We start from the raw sequence: 6,656 nt of genomic DNA on the forward strand, positions 1-6,656 counted from the left end.
ATCCTAGCATGTCTGATTTGAAAGGAATCTCATTTCCTTGTTTAGTCCAAACATTGAGGTTTTGTTCACTACGGTCTTAGTTTGAGTCCAGGAAGCAGGAAATGCCACATTTCTAATTTAATACCATCAACGCTCCTTTTAAAGCCCAGCAGAGGCTTTTGATAGAGAGAGTGAATGAATAGATCTTTAAAAGTGAAAAATGTTAAAAGAAGAGAATAATTATATATTTTATTTCCAAATTAATCATTGACAAAAGAAAAAACAACAAAACATTGCAGTAAAATTAGGAGCTAAATGTAAACTAGACCATAGCGGCTCTAGTTTGTTTGAATGTTCCTTCAACATGTGATAAAGAAAACTGAAAAAGTAAAGCAAACTCACTCCAAGGTAACTTAGTTAATCATAAGTGTTTAAAATGTCCTGGTAATTCTTTCACATAATGCACAACAGTTCATATTATATGACATATGTAACAACAAATCATGATTCGAAATAAACATGAAGCAAAACAACGATGAAAACAGAGGAAATAGATTCTCACAGGGGACAGTTTCAGATTTAATTCTTAGAACAGAAGAAATTAAACTTCTCAGTGTCCTTTTTCTTTTTCCATTGATGTCCTCCTCCCGTGTCCATGGCTCCAGACATGTCACAGTCGTCCATCTGTCCATCTAAAGCCCAGTTCTTATATCTGACCACCTCATCACTGACCCAGAACCACAAATCCAGAGTGCAGGTGTAACGCAGACCCATCCAGACAAAAGGAGTTGATGCGTTCTTGACTTTCTCCTGGATCCATCTCTGATCATCCATGTTGGTGATGGTGACCAGGTCATGGTGGTGATCTCTGCAGTAGTACAAGGCGTCCTCCCAGGTTTTATTTTCTTTGATCAGGATAAATTTATCTGTCACAGAGTTGATCGACACAAACATTAAAAAATAAAATAATGACCATGAACTAATTTGACAAGAACAACAGTTACGTCTTTAAGTAGTTGCCTAAGAAATTACTCAAGAGTAAAAATTTGATAAAAAAGATACTTTAGTAAAAATCATAAAATCTGATTCATCATTTCTAGATGATGTCATGATACTAGCAATAATATAAAGGTGTGTGCAAATTGTCATATTTTGAAGACAAAAATAATTGAAATATTTTTTCAATTATTTTGAAAAAATATTGTTTCTAATTTCTAAAACAAATTAGAAACAACACATTTCTAAATCAATTTTCCTAGACATATAAACTAATACTTGAACAGTAGGAAATACATAAACAATATGTTACAAATAGGTAAAGTACTTCCAGGGTTCACTGTATTTTAACTTGACCTCCAAATGGCTCAGCAGGTGGAGAATAACATGAGAACAAGAGAGTTTGTGTTGGAACAGGAACTGCAGGTTTGTTTCTGGGTCCAGAGAGTTTTTAAAATATGTTTGGCCTTTATTCAATGAATATCAACAAATGTTACTCTATAGAGAAAAATATTATTTTATAATAATATAGCTCAAGTAAAATTACAATATATTAGGGTTTAAAACTACTACTGAAGGTACTTTCCCCCAAAAAACTTATTAAAGTAAATGTGAATGTACTATGTGCCTCTGATACTGATCAAATGTTGAGGCTTTTGTTTGATGCAATGACATTATCTGTGACATGCAAGAATTAAAACTTAAAACATGAATGAGAAAACTATTCACTGTAATAATTTTTAAATAAACTTATATTTGAACTAACAACTCACCATCATAACAGATGAAGGGTTTTTTATTATCACAGCTCACATTCGTCCATCTGCCTTCACCATCAAACTTAGTCATGGCACATTGACCACTGTTGATTATCTGATCGTTAAAGTTTTTATTCCAGTGTCTGAAAGAGAAACTGCTTCCATCTGACCACCTCCAGGTGTCTCTGAACAGACCAATGTATGAGGAATCACTTGTAGAGTNATGTTGGTGATGGTGACCAGGTCATGGTGGTGATCTCTGCAGTAGTACAAGGCGTCCTCCCAGGTTTTATTTTCTTTGATCAGGATCACTTTATCTGTCACAGAATTGATCAACACAAATATTACAATATCATAATAAAGAACAAATTTGACAAAAACAGTTATGTCTTTGGTCCTAAACCAGACGTGGTAGAGTAAATAAAAAATGTCCTCCAGTAGGAGCAGCACTACTTCACATGAATTATTGTCAAGTAAAATGAAAAGTAGTTGCCTAAGAAATGACTCAAGTATAAACATTTGATAAAATAGATACTTTAGTACTGAGTAACTGATCATAACATCTGATTTATCATTTCAAGATGACGTCATGATACTAGCAAAAATATAAAGGTGTGTGCAAATTGTCATATTTTGAAGACAAACATAATTGAAATGATCCAAATGTATAAAATAAATTTAAAATAAAACATTTAGGCAGAAGAAACACATTTCTAAATAAATTTTCCTCAACATATAAACTCATACTAAACAGTAGGAACAGCTGGAAGGACTTTACCTTTTTATAACATATGTTATAAATAGGTAAAGTCCTTCCAGTGTTAAATGTATTTTCACTTGACCTCCAAATGGCTCAGCAGGTCAAAAATAACATGAGAACAATCGAGTTTGTGTTGGAGGAAAACACTAAAAATCATGACAAAGTGAAGAAAATAGACAAGAGAAACCTTCATGTTCTCTGAACAAACTCTCTGTATCCCAGCATGCAGAGGGAAGTTGGCAGCTGCACTGACACTAGAGGGAGCAGCTGCTGCTCTGCATGTCGCCCAACTCTGTATCTAAGAGGAACAAGGAACTGCAGGTTTGGTTCTGGGTCCAGAGCGTTTTTGCTTCAAATATATTTGTCCTTTATTCAATGAATATCTACAAGTGTTACTCTATAGAGAATAACATTATTTCATAATAATATAGCTCAAGTAAAAGTAGAATATATTGGGGTTTACAACTACTACTAAAGGTACTTTTCCCCAAAAAACTTTATAATGTAAATGTGAATGTACTATGCGCCTCTCATACTGACAAAACATTGAGGTTTTAGTCTGAAGCAATGATATTATCTGTGAAATGTATGAATTAAAACTTAAAACATAAATTACAAAAATATTCACTGCTATAATTTTTAAATAAACGTATAATGTTTGAACTAACAACTCACCATCATAACAGATGAAGGGTTTTTTATTATCACAGTTCACATTCGTCCATCTGCCTTCACCATCAAACTTAGTCATGGCACATTGACCACTGTTGGGATTGTGATTGTTAAATATTGGATTCCAGTGTCTGAAGGAGAAACTGCTTCCATCTGACCACCTCCAGGTGTCTCTGAACAGACCAATGTATGTGTGATCACTTGTAGAGTTCATCAATTTCTTCACTTCTTCATCCTGTAGCTGCTTCGTTCCACTGATCAGGTCTGTGTGATTCTCTCTGCAGTAACTCTGAGCTTCCTGCCAGGACTTCTCCTCTTTAATCAAGTGATATTTATGGGTTGTATTAGTTTCTGTGGAGTAATCAAACATATTTATGTTTATCTTGTTTGGACAAAAAACATATAAAAATAATTCATAAATAGATTAATATTCTCACCATTATAGCAGAGGAAATGACGTAAAGTTTGGCACTGGTCGTCTGTCCATTTGAGATATTTATTCACAATCACACAGTTCTGATATATTACTTGACTTCCTCCATCATTTGGTTCGTTTGTGTCCCACGTTGTCTCACTTTCATTAAACTCCACTCCAGGCAGAGACCAGCGCCAAGTTCTGTTACCATGTTTTTGATCATTCAGACCAATCCAAGCTTCCCTCTGATCTCCAGCTGAGATGTTGATGAGTCTCTTCATGTCCTTCATGTTAGTCACTGTGACCAGGTCAGTGTGTTTCTCTCTGCAGTACTGCTGAGCTTCAGTCCAGTTCTTATTCTCATTAATGTAGTGAAACTGATAGAGCTGACAGTCAATGAAACAACACTGAGCTGAAATATGAAACATGTTTTTTATTTAGTACTTAATAATGACTGCTAGCTTAAATCACTTTGTCTTTACAAAAACAAAACAGGTGTTCTCATTTTAATTTCTGTGTGACAAGTCATCCAGATCTCCTCAGAGTCCAACTCTGGGTAATGTGACAGAAACCAGAGAGTCTAGTTGTGTTTCAGATCAACTTACCCATCAGGAAGAGCAGAATCAGACTCCACTGCATCTTTGCTGTCAGATGAATTATTTTCCTCCAGCAGTTTGTCTCTGTTGGATGAAGAACATTTAAACAGTGAAAAGCTGCAGCTCTTCCTCCACTGGACAGAGAAATAACATTAGATAATTTTTCACAAGTGATGTTAATAGAAGGGATGAACATCATTCATCTTTTTTGTTGAATCAGTATTAAATGTTGTGTTTCAGACACACGTGTCTGAAGAGAAGCAATTTGAATATTTGTCATTTAAATATTCAAACCAGGAGGAATAACATTTTTGCCATGAAAACACAATATGAAATATTTTAGGGCAGTGGTTCCCAAAGTGTGTAGTGCGCCCCCTTGGGAGGGTGCAGTGTCATTGCAGGGGGGCTCAATGAATGAAAAAATAAAATAAAATAAATAAAAATCCTCTCAGGGAGCTGTTCATGTTTTAAGCCCATTTTTCACAGAAACTTTTTCATATGTACTGATCATAGCAAAGTTGAATATAATTACAAATAAAATAAAGAAATAAGTCTGAAATAACACTGACAGCAAAGAAAACTTCTACAGTATAGAACTGAGAAAAAGAAAATCAGTTACACAAAAGTGTTTCACTGTAAAGATGGTTTGTAGTTTGTTTTGTTGCAACCTAAAGTGTGAAATAAACTTCAGTGGAGTTTGAAAACAAAATATGAGTATAGGTTTATGTCTGGTTGAACGATGTGTGCCCAGGTGATTCTTTTTTTTCTCTTTTGGGGGGATTTTATTGTAATCCATAGGGGTCCCAGAAAATCTTTGGGAACCACTGCTAGGAGAAGTTAAGATGATAAATAAATATACATCTACATTTTCACATAATAAGGATATCATTTTGGTATTCAATTAAAAATACATTTTAATGAAAAACAGTTTTATTCTTGGCTTGTTTCCTGATTGACTGGGGGAAGTGTACATTAGTAACATGTGAGGGTGGAGGCAGCAGTGGGGCTTTGAGTGGACAGGAGATTATGAAGGGTTATGACTAAACAGGAAGTGAACTTAGTGGAAAATGGTGGCAGAGGGAAGGAACACACCGACAGACGGACGATGATGCAGCTTTTTTCAGATAAAATGTAAAAACTTTAATCTGAAGAAATTGTCCCTGAAGGGCACCTATCTAGATTTTATGTTGTTTGAGATTAATAAGAGCTTTAATTAATGCAATTGTCTGTAAAGATACAATATGTACTATAAAAATTCAAATAAAACAAATTTGAAAATATTACATTTTATTCACTACAAAGTTAAAGTCCCAGTATCATGAAAATGTTCTGTAGTAATTCTATTAAAATCAGATAAAAGTCCATCAGACCATCAAACTACTGACCTACAGCACTGACCTCACACTTACATGCAGACGACAGTAGATTTGAGGCTGAAATAAATGAGGTTTTAAATAACATCATTAACCAAATCGCAGGTTGTTTTAAAGATAAAAGATCTGTTATGTACACAGAACATCAATATCCAGGATTATAAGTTAATGTTTACCTGGAGTCATCTCTAACTCCTAAACCAGTTCACCATAACCATACTGACTGTTCTTGTTCAGAATTATTAACGATATTATAAAATAAACTCTTACCTTTTCTGAATTTTGTTTCCTTTACTGCGTGTCAGGACTGTAAGCCCAGAAGTGACAGATTATGATCCAGCTTTGGTAAATCAACCTTTGTCAACTCAAAGGCAGTCTAGGTGTGTTTAGTCTAGTTTGAGAAAGGTTTATTTGACTTGCTGTTGGAGCGACTGGAAATATCAAACCTACGCAGATGCAAATATTGATATAAAATCCTCTTGTTCTCAACCAGGAAGTTATTTTTTCCCCAATGCAAAACTAGTAGATCATGAACAGGCTAGAAAGTGAGTCAACAGTTATATTAATTTAAAATTGTACTTTTATCACTTTTGGTGTAGAGTGTGTCTCAAGAGTATTCACACCCCTTACACAGGTACAAGCAAACAGGATGACCTCAAAGGTCTGCCAGGCCCACAAACATTAAAGGCTCAGTTAAAAATAAAGATATGCTAGGCTGTAGACATTTAAAAACAAAGTTTCAAATTAATTTCAAATGAACAGGAACCTCTAACATTCTTTCTTTCTAGGTCTAATTCATCTGTTTTCATCAACAGATGGAACCTAGACCAATGAATATGAATTACTGAATATGATTATTAGCTTAAACATTCTTATCAAATAAACTCTTACCTTTTCTGACTTTTGTCTTCTTTACTGTCTGTGGGTCAAACGTGATGAGACGTATGATCCTTCTTCTCTAAATCATCTGTTGTCAGCTGAGGCACTTTTAGTCTTGGTGGAAAACTGACAAAGTAGAATTAGAAGTTTTTCCTGAAATCCTTATCCGTTCTCTTTCCTGCCATAAAATCATCCCCTCCAAGAGATGAAGGACAGATCACGAGGTGG

The 6,656-nt window shown here is 34.7% G+C and overlaps 1 pseudogene; it reads right to left on the minus strand.

The window, feature by feature from the left end:
• Nucleotides 1-4,293, minus strand: part of LOC103132682 (macrophage mannose receptor 1-like) — a 10,018-nt pseudogene extending 5,725 nt beyond the window's left edge.
• Nucleotides 4,294-6,656: the final 2,363 nt, after the last annotated feature.

Source organism: Poecilia formosa, unplaced genomic scaffold (assembly GCF_000485575.1).
Source record: "Poecilia formosa unplaced genomic scaffold, Poecilia_formosa-5.1.2 Scaffold1213, whole genome shotgun sequence".
Taxonomy (NCBI): Eukaryota; Metazoa; Chordata; class Actinopteri; order Cyprinodontiformes; family Poeciliidae; genus Poecilia; species Poecilia formosa.